Source organism: Peromyscus maniculatus, chromosome 19 (genome assembly GCF_049852395.1).
Source record: "Peromyscus maniculatus bairdii isolate BWxNUB_F1_BW_parent chromosome 19, HU_Pman_BW_mat_3.1, whole genome shotgun sequence".
Taxonomy (NCBI): domain Eukaryota; kingdom Metazoa; phylum Chordata; class Mammalia; order Rodentia; family Cricetidae; genus Peromyscus; species Peromyscus maniculatus.
The window spans coordinates 55787737-55803404 of record NC_134870.1 but is presented as its reverse complement, the minus strand read 5'-3'; the positions used below and the strand labels follow the sequence as shown (position 1 = coordinate 55803404).

The window sequence follows — 15668 nt, the reverse complement described above, 5'->3', positions numbered from 1 at the left end:
GGGAAGATCTCACCCAGCTAAATTTCCAACTTGTGAAAAGGAATTAAAGAAAAATTTAGAGCTGGGTGTGGTAGTGCACATCTTTAATCCCAGCACTTGGAAGGCAGAGGCTGAGGAACCTTTTAGTTTGAAACCAGCGTGGTCTACATATCCATTTTCAGGACAGCCAAGCTTAGGCAGTGAAGGAAACTATGGAAAATAGAAAACTGGTAAAGATGTAATTGGACAAGCAAGCAACAGAACTTGGCAGCTTCGGCCATGTGATTCTGGCTTTAGAGTTAAGGATAGAAAAAAGAGGTTATGGAATTTGCCTCTGTACCTAAAGAAAACCACTGAGGCCAGGCATGTGTCAGGGTGCTCCTGAATGGAAGCCTAGTAGAAGTCAAAGTCTGGGAAGCTGTGAAGTCAAAGTCTGGATTGCCTTGGAGACCCCACAAATGTTGGATATGCCAGAATGGTGGGATATCTGCCAACGAGAGCTGCTAATAGAGAGTAGAACCAGCCCAAGAGAAAGAAGTATGTTGCAGTCAACAAAGCTGAGAGGAGTTGGAGATTTGAAGAGAGTTTTGACACCAGGTGTGGAGATGCAGAGTATGGAGTTTGCCCAGGTGCTTTGCAGTCTTGCTTTGGTCCAGTATTTCCTCACTATGCTCCCTTCCCTATGTTTTGGAATGGTAATGGATATCCTGTGCCATTATATGTTGGAAGTATAAGACACTAGGTATAAGTAAGTATAACTAAGTAACACTTAGTATAACTAAGACACTAGGTGATTCTAGAACCTGTCAAGTTGACAGTCACTACTAACCACGACAGCCACATGCAAAGGGTTGAGAATCAGAGTATCATCACTCATCTGCTGCAACATCAGAATCTATCTATCACACAGTGGAATTTAGCCTTCAGAATTCTGAGGACAAAATTCTTTCTGGTCTAGAATTCTATTTCCAGTCAAAATTTAAAGATAGAACTAAGACATTTCCAAATATGCACAATGCATGACAAGCGCTATCGTAGGCTGCCATCCTCCCAGCTTTTTCTTCCATGTTGACAGAGATCAGTTCCCTAATAGATGCTGAAAAGGTTGCATCCTCAGTCTCCCAGCCTTCCACACTAGATGCCACTTCTGTCATCATCACAAAAGTAGAGAAAAGGAATGAGAAGTTCCTGGGACCTGGTCACATCCTGGAGCCACTAACCAGGACTAGAACTCAGAGTTGGAGATGAGACAATAATAATAATAATAATAGAAATAATAATAAAAAGTAATATCTGGGATGGCAAGATGGCTTAGTAAATAATGACCTGAATTTGATCCCCAGAACCCACATGGTGGAGAAAGAGAACTAATTCAGCCAAGTTGTTCTGGGACCTTCACATTCATGCCCATACCCATACACAGAGACACCCATACACAAAATGAATAAATGTCAAATTTTAAAACACTAATGAAATGTGGCTAACAATAGTGATCTCATAAGCACTTGAGAACACTGTTGTCTCCAGTAAAAGATATCATAAGCAACATACTAGGCCTCAAAATGTTGCCTCCAGTTCCCTTTTTTAAATGCACCCCCATCAGAATTAATAAACACAGCAAGGGCTGAGAAGGAGAGAGGTAGGAATTGCCAGAGGAAGGTGGAGGATCCTGTATAGTACTCTATGTACAGCAGGAAGACAGGGGGCCATAGCTGCAAGCCAGTCTCAAGAGAACCAAATGTCAAGTGATAAATTTCATGTTTGATATACTAAGAAAAATTGTATGATTAGATGAGGAATTTTGTGACTAATTAATGACAAAATCCTGAAAGGTAAAATAAAAAAAGGGGGGCAATTTTTGCTTCAAGATAAAGTCCAAACCTTTATGGGAAAGAAAATGCAATTATAATACACTCCACGGATTAGCCATGGATTAGTATTTTCATACTCCTAACGAAAGTGATCACGAATACTGATCTAATTGTATATATCACTCTAGTTGTTGGAAAACGGAGAGTGTAGCATCCTTGCATGGCTTGCATCCTGGAACCCTGACTAAGGATGATAAGGGAAAGAAGAAAAGACAGACACACAGACACAGAAAGGCTGGGATCAGGTTTTAAGGCAGCATGGTAAGAAAAAGTTTTAACTGAACAAATACATGGATGAAAAATTAGTTTCCTTCATAAAGATGAGTGCTGCTATCAGTATCTTATTTATTCTTTCAGTCTCTCTCTCCATACATACATATATAACATTACATAGGATGTTTTGGTTTTTTATTTTAAACAACTTAAGATTTATTTTATTATTTTCTGTATGTGAGTGTTTTGACTGGGAGGGGGGCATGTACCACATGTATGCCTGATGCCCATAGAGGGAGTTGGATCCCCCCCTCAAACTGGAGCCACTATGTGGGTACTGGGCATCAACCCAGGTCTATAGTTGGCTGTTTTTACTCTTAGCTCTTTTACTCTTTGAGGACCCACCACCCAGCTCATGCAAATAAATCACACACACACACACACACACACACACACACACACACACACACACACACACACACACACACAGAGAGAGAGAGAGAGAGAGAGAGAGAGAGAGAGAGAGAGAGAGAGAGAGAGAGAGAGAGAGAGAAGAGAGAGAGACTTACTCTTTCTTATGAATGCCCAGCCTTAGCTTGACTTGTTTCTAGCCAGGTTTTCTTAACTTAAATTATCCTGTCTACCTTTTGCCTCTGGGCTTTTACCTTTCTCTATTTCTGTGTATCTTTTCTGTCCTTATTTTGTGGCTTGCTATGTAATTGGGAGGCTGGCCCCTGGAATCCTCCTCCTCCTTCTTTTGCTCCTCAGTCTCTTATCCTCCTATTTATTCTCTCTGCCCACCAGCCCTGCCTATCCTTTCTCCTGCCTTACTATTGGCCATTCAGCTCTTTATTAGACCAATCAGGTGCTTTAGACAGACAAAGTAACACAGCTTCATAGAGTTAAACAAATGCAACACAAAGGAATGCAACACATCTTTGCATCACGAAACAAATGTTCCACAGCAAAAACAAATGTAACACATCTTAAAATAATATTCTACAATCCAGGTCATTTGCTAGAACTATAAGTGCTCTTCCCCATTGAGTTACTCTCCAGCCTCACAGTTGATGCTTTAATGTATATTATATAATGTACATATTTATTTTATATAAGCAGAAACAGCAAACATTTTAAAAATATTTTTATTTAAACACATACTTTCTGTACTTGGCATTATCATATAACAATATATCTTGGAGACGGTACAAACATCAGTATCACTAGATCTTCCTAGTATACAAAAGGCTGAATCGGCATATCATATAGATGGAACCCCTGTAAAACGGGCATTGAGGTCTCTGACAATGAAAAACCAACATGATATAGTGAACATATGTGTCCATTCACTTACGCACACACGTTCAACTGATTCTTGGGATTAACTTTTGGGACATATTGAACTTTTGATATTTGTTTCTTACCTTTCTTCCAAGTAAGTTGCATAATTTACGTACCTGTTACAATGATTAGTTTTCATCTACTTGACACAAACCTAGACATTTCTGGGAAGAAGGAACCTCAGTGGAGGAATTCTCTCTCTCTGATTGGACTGTGGGCATGTCTGTGGGGGCGTTTTCTGAACTAATTGATGTGGACAGCGCAGCGGGGGTCCCACCTCTGGGAAGGTATGCTGTGTAGCAGTTTCTTCTTACATGAAAGCCTGCCTTTTTGGAGAGAAGCTTGTTAAGACAAAGGATGTTTAAAATGAGGTGAAACAACAAGATTTCTAAGGCAGTGGTTCTCAACCTTCCTACTGCTCTGACCCATTAATACAGTTCCTCATGTGGTGGGGACCCCAACCACAAAATTATTTTTGTTGTAATTAATATTGTAACTGTAATTTTGCTACTGTTGTGAATCATAATTTGAATTTCTGATGTGCAAACCCTGTGAAAGGGTCATTCAACCCCAAAGCAGTCCTGACCCACAGGTTGAGAACCACTGTTCCAAGGGGAAGTAAAATATTCCATCTTGCTCATTAAACCCATGAACTAAACCCTCAAAATAGTTTCAGGAAGTAAGTCCCTAAAACTGAGCAGGCTCACTAGGCCTCCTCTATCCCCAAGCATATATAGGAAGTAAGTATTACTTAGAGACAACACAAGCTGCCTAGGAGACTCTTAAACAAGCTGAGCTGTCTGGAATAGGCTCGGATCAATTGAGCCACCTGGAAATGATGCTCTCCAACCTGTTGAGTTACCTGCAGGTTGTACAGTATGGTCCAGTTTTCCCAGCTTTTGTGAGCCGCCACCAATGCTGGTGTGGGCTTTGGTGATGCATCTGTCTTGAGTCATTTCTGCTCCTATAAGTAACCCCTCACCCATATTCCTGTACGGAACCCGAATAAAGCTCGTTGGTTCACCAATTAGAATCCGGTAGTCTCCTTACTTTGGGATGCCATTGGCTCTCTCTCTGGAGTAAGATGTTTGCTCTTGTCTTCCCATGAACAGCATCACACAACCAGGCTGACCTGGGAAGTAGAAGGCACATAGTGAATGTGTGCCTGGAGACAAGCATTAAGTATTTTCCCCATGGTTCCTGCCTCTTCTTGTAGCTAGAGTTTTTTCTGGTCCTGCCTGGCCCACAGTCAGGACAAATCTCTCTCAACGCTAGTCCTGCAGCAGCTCAGACCCAACCAAGTAAACACACAGAGACTTACATTGCTTACAAACTGTATGGCAGTGGCAGGCTTCTTGTTATCTACTTCTTCTATCTTAAATTAACCCATTTCTATTAATCTATACTTTGCCCATGGCTCGTGGCTTACTGGTACCTTACATCTTCCTTGTCCTAGCAGTGGCTGGTAGTGTCTCTCTGCCTCAGATAGCTGTCAATACTATACAAATACTTGCTCTCCCACACACATGGGCAATGTGTGGTATACTATAACATATATCACAAACATGTAGCAATTGTATATATATGTATGCATGTATATCTCTATTACATATATATGATTTACAAGTATTTATTCTGTTGTCATCCATGGTTTCTGGCTCTTAACTTTTCACCCAAAGCAAACCCTTAAAATTACAATTTTGCTCTGCCAACTTGGGTCATAGAAACTAACTTCCCCCTACATTTCTGTCTTACAGACTGGCCTGGGGCAACAGTAGAACATGAGACCCTCCCACTCCTTGATGCAAACAAGAACCCGGGCCCATGACTGGGAGGAAGGCATACATCACAGAGATGCCAAGAAGGCTGTGGACAGACAGGTCTGGCTGGGCTTCTCCATCTGCATTAGCATCAGCATGCACCCTTTTGTCCAGTCACCTCTCTACACAGTTGTCCAATTCTGTTTATGCAGAAGTCTCCATAAGAACCCAAAAGGACAGTGCTCATAGAATTGCTAGATAGCGGAACCCATGGAGGCTCCTGGGGAGTACCCTAAGACCCTCCCCGCTCACCTTGCCCTATGTATCTCTTTCTTTGTATCCTTTCTATTAATAATATCATCTATAATAAACCGGTCAATTTGAGCTATCTCTGAAATCTGTTTAAGTGAACTCAATGGAACTCGAAGAATGAATTGTGAGGCCCCCTGATGTACTAGGGCCTCGTCAGAAGCACGGGTAAAACTAAGAGTATGTGGAGGTATCTCAGGGACTGAGCTCCCATACACTGTCAGAACTGAACTGGATTAGGGGACATCTGACTGATATCCGCTACAGAACTGATAGCTTGTTTGATATTGGGGGGTGAGACCCACACAGTTGGTGTTAAGTCTGATCTGTGCTAAAAGTACAGGAGGAGAAACTGAATCTAAGTTTGCATTAATTTTTCCTTTGCTATCTTTATTTTTACTTATTTGTTATTATGTATTTATATATTTAAATTTTACTTTTTTGAGATAGGGTCTCACCACATAGCTCAGACTGGCCAAGAACCTCCTGCATAGACAAGGCTAACCTTGAACTAGCCATGACCTTTCTGCCTTTGACTCCTGAGTTCTGGGCTTGCAGGTGTGTCCCACTGAACCTGATTTCTTTTGCTATCTTAAGAATAATACTAAACTTAAAAACCAAACCAATCAATTAATCAAACAAACAAAAAATCCTAAATGTGACAAGTGAAAAAATGGCTTCCTGTTTTTTCTAAAGAGTTGTTTGTTTTTATGTGTATATGTGTCTTGCCTGCATCTATGTGTGTCCATCATATGAGTACCTGGTGCCCACAGAAGTCAGAAGAAGGTGAGAGATTGCCTGGAACTGGAATTACAGGCAGTTGTGAGGCAACTTGTGGGTGCTGGGAGCTGAATTGGGGTCCTCATCAAGAGCAGCAGTAAGGAATCTTGATTGCTGAGCCATCTCTCCAGACCCTTTGCCTTTCTGTAGATAGGAAAGCCAATCAGTCATCAGACTGTGCGTTTAGGAAAATAGAAAAGGCGTGTTCTCATGCACACGCTTCTTTCAGAAGCTTCTGGATGCCTTTCTCTGAACTGCTCCAGTGATAGCAGCAAGTCTTCCTTGTGCTCCAGTTCTAGTCACACAAAGCCAAACTGGGAACGTCAGTTCTATCTAGAACGAAGTGAAGGGGGGCAAATCACCAGTGAACTAACAGGAAATGGAATGAGGTAAGACCTCAAAAAACGCCTTCACATAGTGGTGGGTGGTAATTGATTCCAGAGGCCAATCTGGTAAATGAAAAATATCCCAAACCAGCAGACAAAGAAACCATTAGCAAGATAAAAATATTATACAGCAACAGCAACCATTCCTTCATTCTAGGAGAATTAATAACTCTATGACCACACGGAATACCACACTGATGCTCTAAACAAGAGGAAGACCTGTCATGGATCTCAAGGGGCCCACAGTACAGTGCAGGGTGGGAAGGGAGGCTTTCCCTGGAGGATATGTGTGAAGTGCTTTTGGAACTTCTCTCTAGGGGACACTAGAGGAAGCCATTTCAGACCTGGGATGTGAAGGATGATGGGATGCCCTTCCCAGCAGAGGGGAATATAGCAAGTATTATTCAGAATCCAACAGTTTATCATGAGGAAGACTTCAGTTCAAGGCTAGGCATAATTGTTATTTATTAAGTGGTGCATTGTTAAGTGGCACAATGTTGTTTATTAAGCAGTGCTGTTTACTGTTCGAGATAAGCCAGGAAGTAAAACAAAACCCACTATAAGAGTTTATTAAGGGAATAGAGAGGGGGTGTACATAGGCCTATGGAATGACCATGCAAGAAGAGAGGAAAGAATAGATGGAACCTACTTTTATAGGTCTCCTCCACACACACCGCCCTGCACATGAGCTAATGGGCTTACATACCTATGCACATAGATTACATGACCACGCAGTACATGGATTAGGTAGGATATAAGGCCCTAGGGTTACTAGGCATCTTTCCTGGCTACTGGACAGTGCATGCATGGTCATGTAGCCAGGGGAGTGGCTGGGAATTCTAACAATAATAAAGAATGGAGTTGGAAAGATCAAGGTGTGCTGTGAATATGTATTACTCTCACTGGTTAAAAAGCTGACAGGCTTGTAGATGTAATTCTAAATGGTCTTATTAAATAAGAAACACAGAGCCAAATGCAGAGTTAAAAGCCCAGAGATCAAGCAGTAGCCAAGAGCTAAGACCACCTTCTTACCACTCCTGCCCCTGCCGTCCTTCCCCTGAAAAAGAGATCTATTTCCTGTGTGTCTGTATTTTTTATTGACTTTATGTTCTGCCTTCTCATTGGTTGTAAACCCAACCACATGACCTCCTTGTCACTGCTTGTCTATACAGACCTCCAGGTCTCTATGGTTGGTATTGAGATTAAAGGCGTGTGTCTCCAAGCTGGCTGTGTCCTTGAACACACAGAGATCTACGTGATTGGGGATTAAGGGCACGTGCTACCACTGCCAGACTTCTGCTAAATGGCTTGCTATTAGCTCTGACCCCCAGGCAACTTTATTTATTAATATACAAATAAAATCACATTTCAGCACAAATAAAATATCACCATACAGGCTGGTAGCCAGGCAGCAAGTACAGGTGGGACAACTAGACCCAGAGAACTCTGGGAGGAAGAAAGGAGGAGTCAGGGGAGATGCTAGCTAGCCACCGAGGGAGCAGGCCATGTAGAAAATGAGGTAACAAGTCGTGAGCCATGTGGCAGAGGGTAAATAAGAAATATTGGTTAATTTAAGTGTAAGAGTTAGCTAGTAAAAAGTCAGAGCCATCGTCCAACCATTTATAAGTAATATTTAGCCTCTCAGTCGGTTATTTGGAACCGGGTAGTCGGGACAGGAAAACGTCCACTTACAAAGGTGTTTTCACTCATCGGTGGGAAGTGATGAAAATGGACCCTAAGATGACAGATTTCTCAAAACTGTATGAGAGCACTGGAACAGGACAGGCAAGATGGCTCATCAGGTGAAGGTGCTTGCCATGAAGTCTGAGGACCTGAGTTCAATCCCTGGGACCTACACAGTAGAAGGAAAGAAGAAACTCCTCATCGATTGTCCTCTGGCCTCCTCATGCATGCCATGGCCTAAATACACACAACACACACACACACACCACTACCACCACCATCACTACCACACAGATAAACAGATAAATGTAAGAGAACATGTCAACATGTAATAACCATGATCATAAGACAGCCTGGAGTTTTTTGCTTTGCTTTGTGGTAGGTGGATCTCCGAGCATGACATGTATTAGGCAAGGGCTCTATCACCGAGCCACACCTCCAGCCCTGAAAACGGCTACTTGGCTATGTAAATTAATTATACCAATTAAGTTTAACTAGTGTTATGTTATCAACACTAGGTCAGTGTAACGTTCATCAAGTGTCTATATACATAGGCACTCACGATTTTTTAAAATCTCTCCCTTATGGGAAAGAAATATAGACGAATACTACACACACAATCACGAACATGAAAGCAAAGGAGGCCGATTTTTAAATACTAACTGGTTTTTATCTTTAACTTAAATATAATTTCATCACCTCCCTCTTTGCCTTTCCTGCCTCCATCACCACCTGTGTCTTCCCCTAGCGTTTCCTCTCCTCTCAAACAGATGGCCTCTTTTTTAAAAATTATTATTGTTGTATATGCATATGCGTGTATACATGCATAAGTAGATAACTATAAGCTGCTGAGTCTGTTTAGTGTTGTGTGTTTATTATTCAGGGGTGACCATTTTGCATTAGGTAGCCAATTAAGGGGCTCACCCCTGAGGCATTGGACAACTCAGTAGGGTGCTCATCCCTGCAAGAGACCAATTCTTCCTCTCTTAGCAGTCATTAGTTGTTCATAGTTCTTTGTCTGCAGGTGGGGTCCCGAGAGATTTCTCCACTCTTTAAGAGCATGTCTGTTTGGTCATTGTTTATGTCTTGTTTGGGCAGCCATATTTTTTAGGTATCTTGGATGTAGCTTCTCTGACTTTCTAGGAGACATGTTCTCCTGGCTGTAAGACAAAGTGCTAAACGGCCTTATTAATAATAATAATAAAAAAAAGCCAGCTGGGTGGTGGTGGTGCACACCTTTAATCCCAGCACTGGGGAGGCAGAGGCAGGCGGATCTCTGTGAGTTCGAAGCTATCCTGGTCTACAGAGTGAGTTCCAGGAAAGGTGCAAAGCTACACAGAGAAACCCTGTCTCGAAAAACTAAACCAACCAACCAACCAAACAAACCCAAAGCCAGATATAGGGGTTAAAACTTGAGAGATCAGAGGAATTGGAAAAGCCACAGCTAACCTCACCTCACCAACTCCGCAGCTTCCAAAGAGACCTACTTCCTGTATACCCTCACCTGTATGTCTGTTCTGCCGTCTCATTTCCTCTCCCCGCTCACCTACATCACTTCCTCTTTCTGCCTAGCTCTGTCATTTCCTGTCTGTCTGTCCAGGCCTCCAGACCTTTATGGTTAGTGCTGGGATTAAAAGTATGTACCACCATGCCTGGCTCTGTTCCCAGTGTAGCCTTGAACTCACAGATCTCCAGACGGATCTCTGCCTCCCGAGTGATAGGATTAAAGGCATGTGCTACCATTGCCTGACCTCTATGTTTACTATAGTGGCTGGCTTATTCCTCTGATTTTCAGATAAACTTTATTGGGGTGCACAGATTAAATATCACCATACCTGGCAGATTTCCTGGGCCCCTGGCTCTTACACTCGATCCTCCCCGTCTTGTGCAATGTTTCCTGAACTTTAGGTGTAACAGTTGTGTCGTTTATTCATTGGGACTGAGTTCCCCATGATCCGTTGATTCCTGTCTTAGGACCACTTATATCTGCCTCATGGCCAGTTGTAGTTTTCTGTGATGGCCTCCATCTGCTGCAAAGAGAGGCTCCTTGGATGAAAGGTGAGAGCCACACTTACCTGTGGTATAAGGATAAGTATTAGAATGTAGTCAAGCATTATGCTTGTCTAGTAAAAAGTCATTTAGGAAGTTCTCCTCTAAGATCCATGACCTCCTTAGCCCCAGGTAGCTGGTTGGGTTTCTAGAAACAGGCATAGTCTTCTTCCTGTCGAGACAGCTGTTGGTTTGCCACCAAGATGTATGAGTACCACTGTTTCACCTTGAGATCTCTTGCTGGTTAGTGTTGTGGTTCACAGGCATCACAGCTGAACAGGACTATCGGTTGTGCCCCTCGATCGGCCACTTACATAGCACCTTCTGGTTCTGTGAAAGCCAGACCACGGGAAGCTTTTCAGAAGCAGATTTGAATAACACACCCGTGTGGTGATATTGTGTTCCCCAAAATATTGTGCATGCTAATAAACTTATCTGGGGTCAGAGAACAGGACAGCCACAATATTAAACATAGAGGACAGGCAGTGGTAGCACACGCCTTTAATCCTAACATTCCAGAGGTAGAAATCCATCTGTTCAAGGATACAGCCAAGCATGGTGACTCACGCCTTTAATTCCGGAAAGCGAGCCTTTAATCCCAGGGAGTGATGGCAGAAAGGAAAGATATATAAGGCGTGAAGCCCAGAAACTAGAAGTATTTGGCCTGGTTAAGCTTTCAGGCTTTTGAGCAGCAGTTCAGCTGAGATTCATTCTGGATGAGGACACAGAAGCTTCCAGTCTGAGGAAACAGGATCAGCTGAGGAACTGGCAAGGTGAGGTAGCTGTGGCTTGTTCTGTTTCTCTGACCTTCCAGCATTCACCCCAATAACTGACCTCAGGTTTGATTTTATTAATAAGATCTTCTAAGATTCCTGCTACACACCCGGACCTAATATTCTCATCTCATGCATTCTATGCCTCCCTACGACCACCAAAATAACTGAGACACATTTAGTTAGCTAATTTCTAGTTTTCTGTTGAGAAGAACGAGGAGATGGGGAGGAGCCAAGAAATTCGAAAGGCAGCAGAAAGCTTTATAACTCAGGAAGTAATAGAACTTTATTTGTGCCAGAGAAGACAACAGAACATGTCATCTGTGGCTGGCGAGATGTCTCAGCTGGTTGAAAGCCCTCTCTGCCAATCCTGACAACCTGACTTCAGTCCCTGGGACCCACATGGTGGAAACAGAGAACCGATTCCGGCAAGTTGTCCTCTGGCCTCCACATGCAAGCTTGGTGTGTGTGGTCCTCTGCCTCATCCCTCACAACAAATACAAATGTATAAAAAGAAAAACAAAAGAATGTGAAACGTGTATCTGCTGTTCAATATACCATTTAAAGGAAATAGGCAGGTGTTTGATGTTTCTGCCATTAGGCATTGCAAAGATAAGTTCACATGAAGGTATCTATGCTTAAAGCATGTTGTCTTAACATGCTGGGTACAGGCTCCTTCACCCTACCGATACCCTCCCTCCAAAAATAAAATTCTGGAGCATGGTTATGTAGAAATCACCTTCCAGCTGAGTTCATCTTGACTGTGCTCAGTGTGGCCTCTATACCTGTCCGTTGTTGAGAATACATGAACTTAAATGCCTCCTGGGGTTAGTAGAGTGAATTCAGGTGGTTTCGTCTCCTTTTAAGATGATCTTTCACCCCTAAATTTTTACCTTGGAGAAAAAAAAGAACTATTCTAGAAAGGGATTTTTTCGGTCAAATCGAGCTGGTTCTCCTGACACTGTCCCCTTGCGGGTACATGGTGATGTACAAAGGGTAGGAAGAAGTGTGATTTACCAAGGCAAGAATTGGAAAGCCTTACCGTTCTGTCTTCATCACCCTGCCCCCCACCACCTTCAGTGTGCTCAGTGCAGGCCGTGGTTGCGGGGTGAGGGTTCTAAACAACACAGCATACTTGTTCAGTGCTACCAGAGTCTGAGCAAAGATGGGAAGACAGGGAGAGATTATGAGGAAGAAGGAAAGGAAAGGACCTTCACCCCAGCATCTAGCTGAAGAGCCTCTGGCCAGCTGAAAAGCCAGGATTCCAGCAAGTAAACTAGTTAAGCCTTCCTCCCTTTCCTGCTATGAACTTACAAGTTTCTAGGAACCAAACACACACACACACACACACACACACACACGCACGCACGCACGCACGCACACTTTTTAATAAAAGAGAACATGCTCTAAATCCTTGTTCAACCTCAGTGGCTCCTAGGTTTTCTTCATCATATAATAATCCCATCCAAGGCATCTCCAGAGACAGCCTCACTTACTAAAAAGACAGGGAAAGGTGCATGTATTCGGTATTCATATCAATCCTTTGAGATTTAGCTGGAGGGCCACCAAAAGGGCATATAGAGCCACTGCTGTAACTTAATTGTAACTCTCACTGAGAAGCCCATACACACACTTGGATATGTTTTATTGTTCTCTGGATATCTCTCTTGCTCTCTTTTTAAAGCTTCCATGTTTAAGATCAGTGTTAAAATACCCTTTAATTAACTGCAGCTTATTGGGAAGCCCATAGCAATGCTCAGGTGCGTTTTATTACTTTCTCCGTGGTTTTTTTTTTCCATTAAAAATTTGTTAACCTTTATTTTACATGTATGGGTGTTTTGGCCTGCTTGCATGTCTGTGCACTAAGTATGTATAGTGCCAATGAGGCCAGAAGATGGCATCAGATTCCTTGGAACCGGAGTTATGGACAGTTGTGAGCCACCATTTGGGTGCTGGGAATCTAACCAGGGTTTTCTGGAAAGCAGTCAGTGCTTTTAAACACAGCCATCTCTCCAGACCCTCTTTCCATTTTTATTTTATTTTATTTGGTTTGTCGAGACAGGGTGTCTCCATGCAGTTTTGGTGCCTGTCCTGGATCTCGCTCTGTAGACCAGGCTGGCCTCGAACTCACAGAGATCTGCCTGGCTCTGCCTCCCGAATGCTGGGATTAAAGGCGTGCGCCACTGCCACCCAGCACCTCGTTCCATTTTTAATAAAGCCTAGCCACTTCATGTTGGCTCAGCCTGAAATTAGTTTCTGTGTTGAAGCCAAGGGTGTACTTTCTTCTAAGTCCAAGTCTCTAAGAGATTAAGGGAACCCTTTAGGCTGTTGTGGGCAATGGAGTGGAGCTAGGCAGATTTCAAAATTAATCCTTGTTACATGCTCGAGACACTCGCAGTGGTTGACCAAATGCATTGAAATGGTTCTGTCAGAGAGGATGAAAGCCAGGATTTCAAGGCGAGGACTCCTTCATCAGCAGCATCAGCTCCCCGAGACCCTCCTCCCCAAGGCATAACGGCTTCCAGGAGGACCAACACTCTGAACATGTTCCCCCTCATCTGGTGGTTTCCAGACAAAACAGACTTCCATTCAGTGTCTCATCTAGGTTGAAAGCCAGCTTTCCTGTGAGTCCTTTTCAGTTGTTTTTGTTGTTGTTGTTTTTGTTTTCCCAAAGAGCTTATCATGATTGTCAGTGGCAGCAGAGAAACTCCACACCGCCATCAGCAACTTGAAGAGTTCCTCCTTTAGGGACCCTCACTTAGGTAAAGTTGGGTCCTTGACTATGAAAGCCATGAATCCAACAAGGTTAGTGAGCCTTTTAAGTAGAGGTAAGAGGTAGTTCGTGCTTCATATTTAAGCACTGGAGAGGAGGAAGAAGAGGTGAACAGCGACCTCCAAGGTTGTCTGCCCTATGCTCTATACACGTGACTGTATATGGTTGGTTTTTTTTGTTTGTTTGTTTTGTTTGTTACATTGCCCAAAGGATGTAATTTACAACGAGACTGAAAGATTAAAGCTTTTAAACTAAATAAAAACACAAGCTAGTTTACTGTTCTTACGTTACAGAAATTATGTTGCAAAGGAAATTGTAAGGTGGTTTTATGAGGTGCGTTGTTTAGATTTAGGGATGGGAGGGGAATGCTGAGAGTTAACTGTTCAACGCAGGCAAACGCCCTACCCCAGCTACCTTTTAAATAAATGCTTCCGTAGACTTCTGCTTGTCCCCCTTCTGACCCCAGCCACTCGGTAGTTAGGTAAGCTCCGAGAGCCTAAAGGACCAGCACCTCACATAGGTGCCATTCATGCACCAAACAGCCGCCAGCAACGCTGCACGCAGGTCTGAATCCTTGCAACCATAACACGGTTAGCCAGTTACACCATCGCTCCTTCTGGTCCCAAGGTCCTAAACCTGTGCGACTCAGCAGAACGTGTGCTTGCTGCAATTAGTTTCTCGAAGTCTTACAAGCCCTAGCGCCGTCTGTTCCGCCGCCTTTGGTGACTGATCCTGAAACGTGACTTGGCCCCGAGCGAGAGCGGCTCCTCTTACCGAACGAGTTCAGGTCTTCGGCTCTCACTAACCCCGCCAGCTTTCCAGGCTGGCCGGGTCACCGACCCCGGCCTGCAGCCAAGCCCACAGTGGGCGGGAAAGTGACGCGAGGCTCGTGGGGTGCGCGACAGTGAAGCAGGGAGCGAGAGTGACCCGGGGAGCCAACTGCGGCTGAAAAGGCAGGGTCACAGGATAGACTAAGATCGGTCACGGTCAGGGGTGGCCACCTGCCTCTGGGGCCCTAGGACGTCGCACTACAGCAGGGCTACGTAAGCCAACCCCAGGCCGGGCTGCCCAGCCCCTCTCCGCCCGGGGGAGGGATCGAGGGAGGGCAGACGGCGGGGCCCGCCCCCGGCCCCAGCTCCAGCTTGGTCCCCAAGCCGCGCGCGGCCACGGCCGCTGCCAGGGGGAGGCGAGAGGCTCCTCCCTGGAGCAGAGAAACCAGTTTGTCCGGTCGGGCAGAGCGGAGGGAAAAGGACGGCCGCCGAGGAAGGGCGCACTGACGCGGGGCGGGGGAAGGCGGGGAGCCCTTGGCGAGCCACGAGAGCCGGAGGAGTCGCGGCCAACTGGACAGGCTTCCCGGGGCCCCCGGCCAGCCCCTGTGTGCCATGCAGCGCTAGCGCAGCCGCAGCGCTGGGGCCGGGCGGGAGGCGGCCAGGTGCGCACAAGCCTTGGAGCGGCGCGCACCCCGCGGATGCCCCAGCCGGGGCCCAGTGAGCACTAGGTAAGAGGGGCGAGGCGCTGGTGTCTCCCCGACTTCCCGGATCCAACCAGCCCGGCAGGGTTCCCTGGCTCCTCTGGTGGTCCACGGGCTGGTGGAGTCCACGCATCCGCGATGCGGTGGCAGCAGCTGTCCGAGCCCTCGGGCCCCTGAGCCTGGACAAGTGGTATTTGGGGGGCGGGGGTGGGGGTACGGGAAGCCTGTGCCCCCGCCACGGTCCACGGCTGGCGAAGGACAAGCTGAGCGATGATTCCCA

General features: G+C 44.9%; 1 protein-coding gene across 1 annotated transcript in view; it reads left to right on the top strand.

The window, feature by feature from the left end:
* The first annotated feature begins 15025 nt into the window (after positions 1–15025).
* Atp8b1 (ATPase phospholipid transporting 8B1) overlaps positions 15026–15668 on the top strand; it is a 130310-nt gene continuing 129667 nt past the window's right edge. The window contains exon 1 of the mRNA XM_006985186.4: positions 15026–15415. The gene's annotated coding sequence lies outside the window, so the exon portion shown is untranslated. The remainder of the gene's footprint in view (positions 15416–15668) is intronic.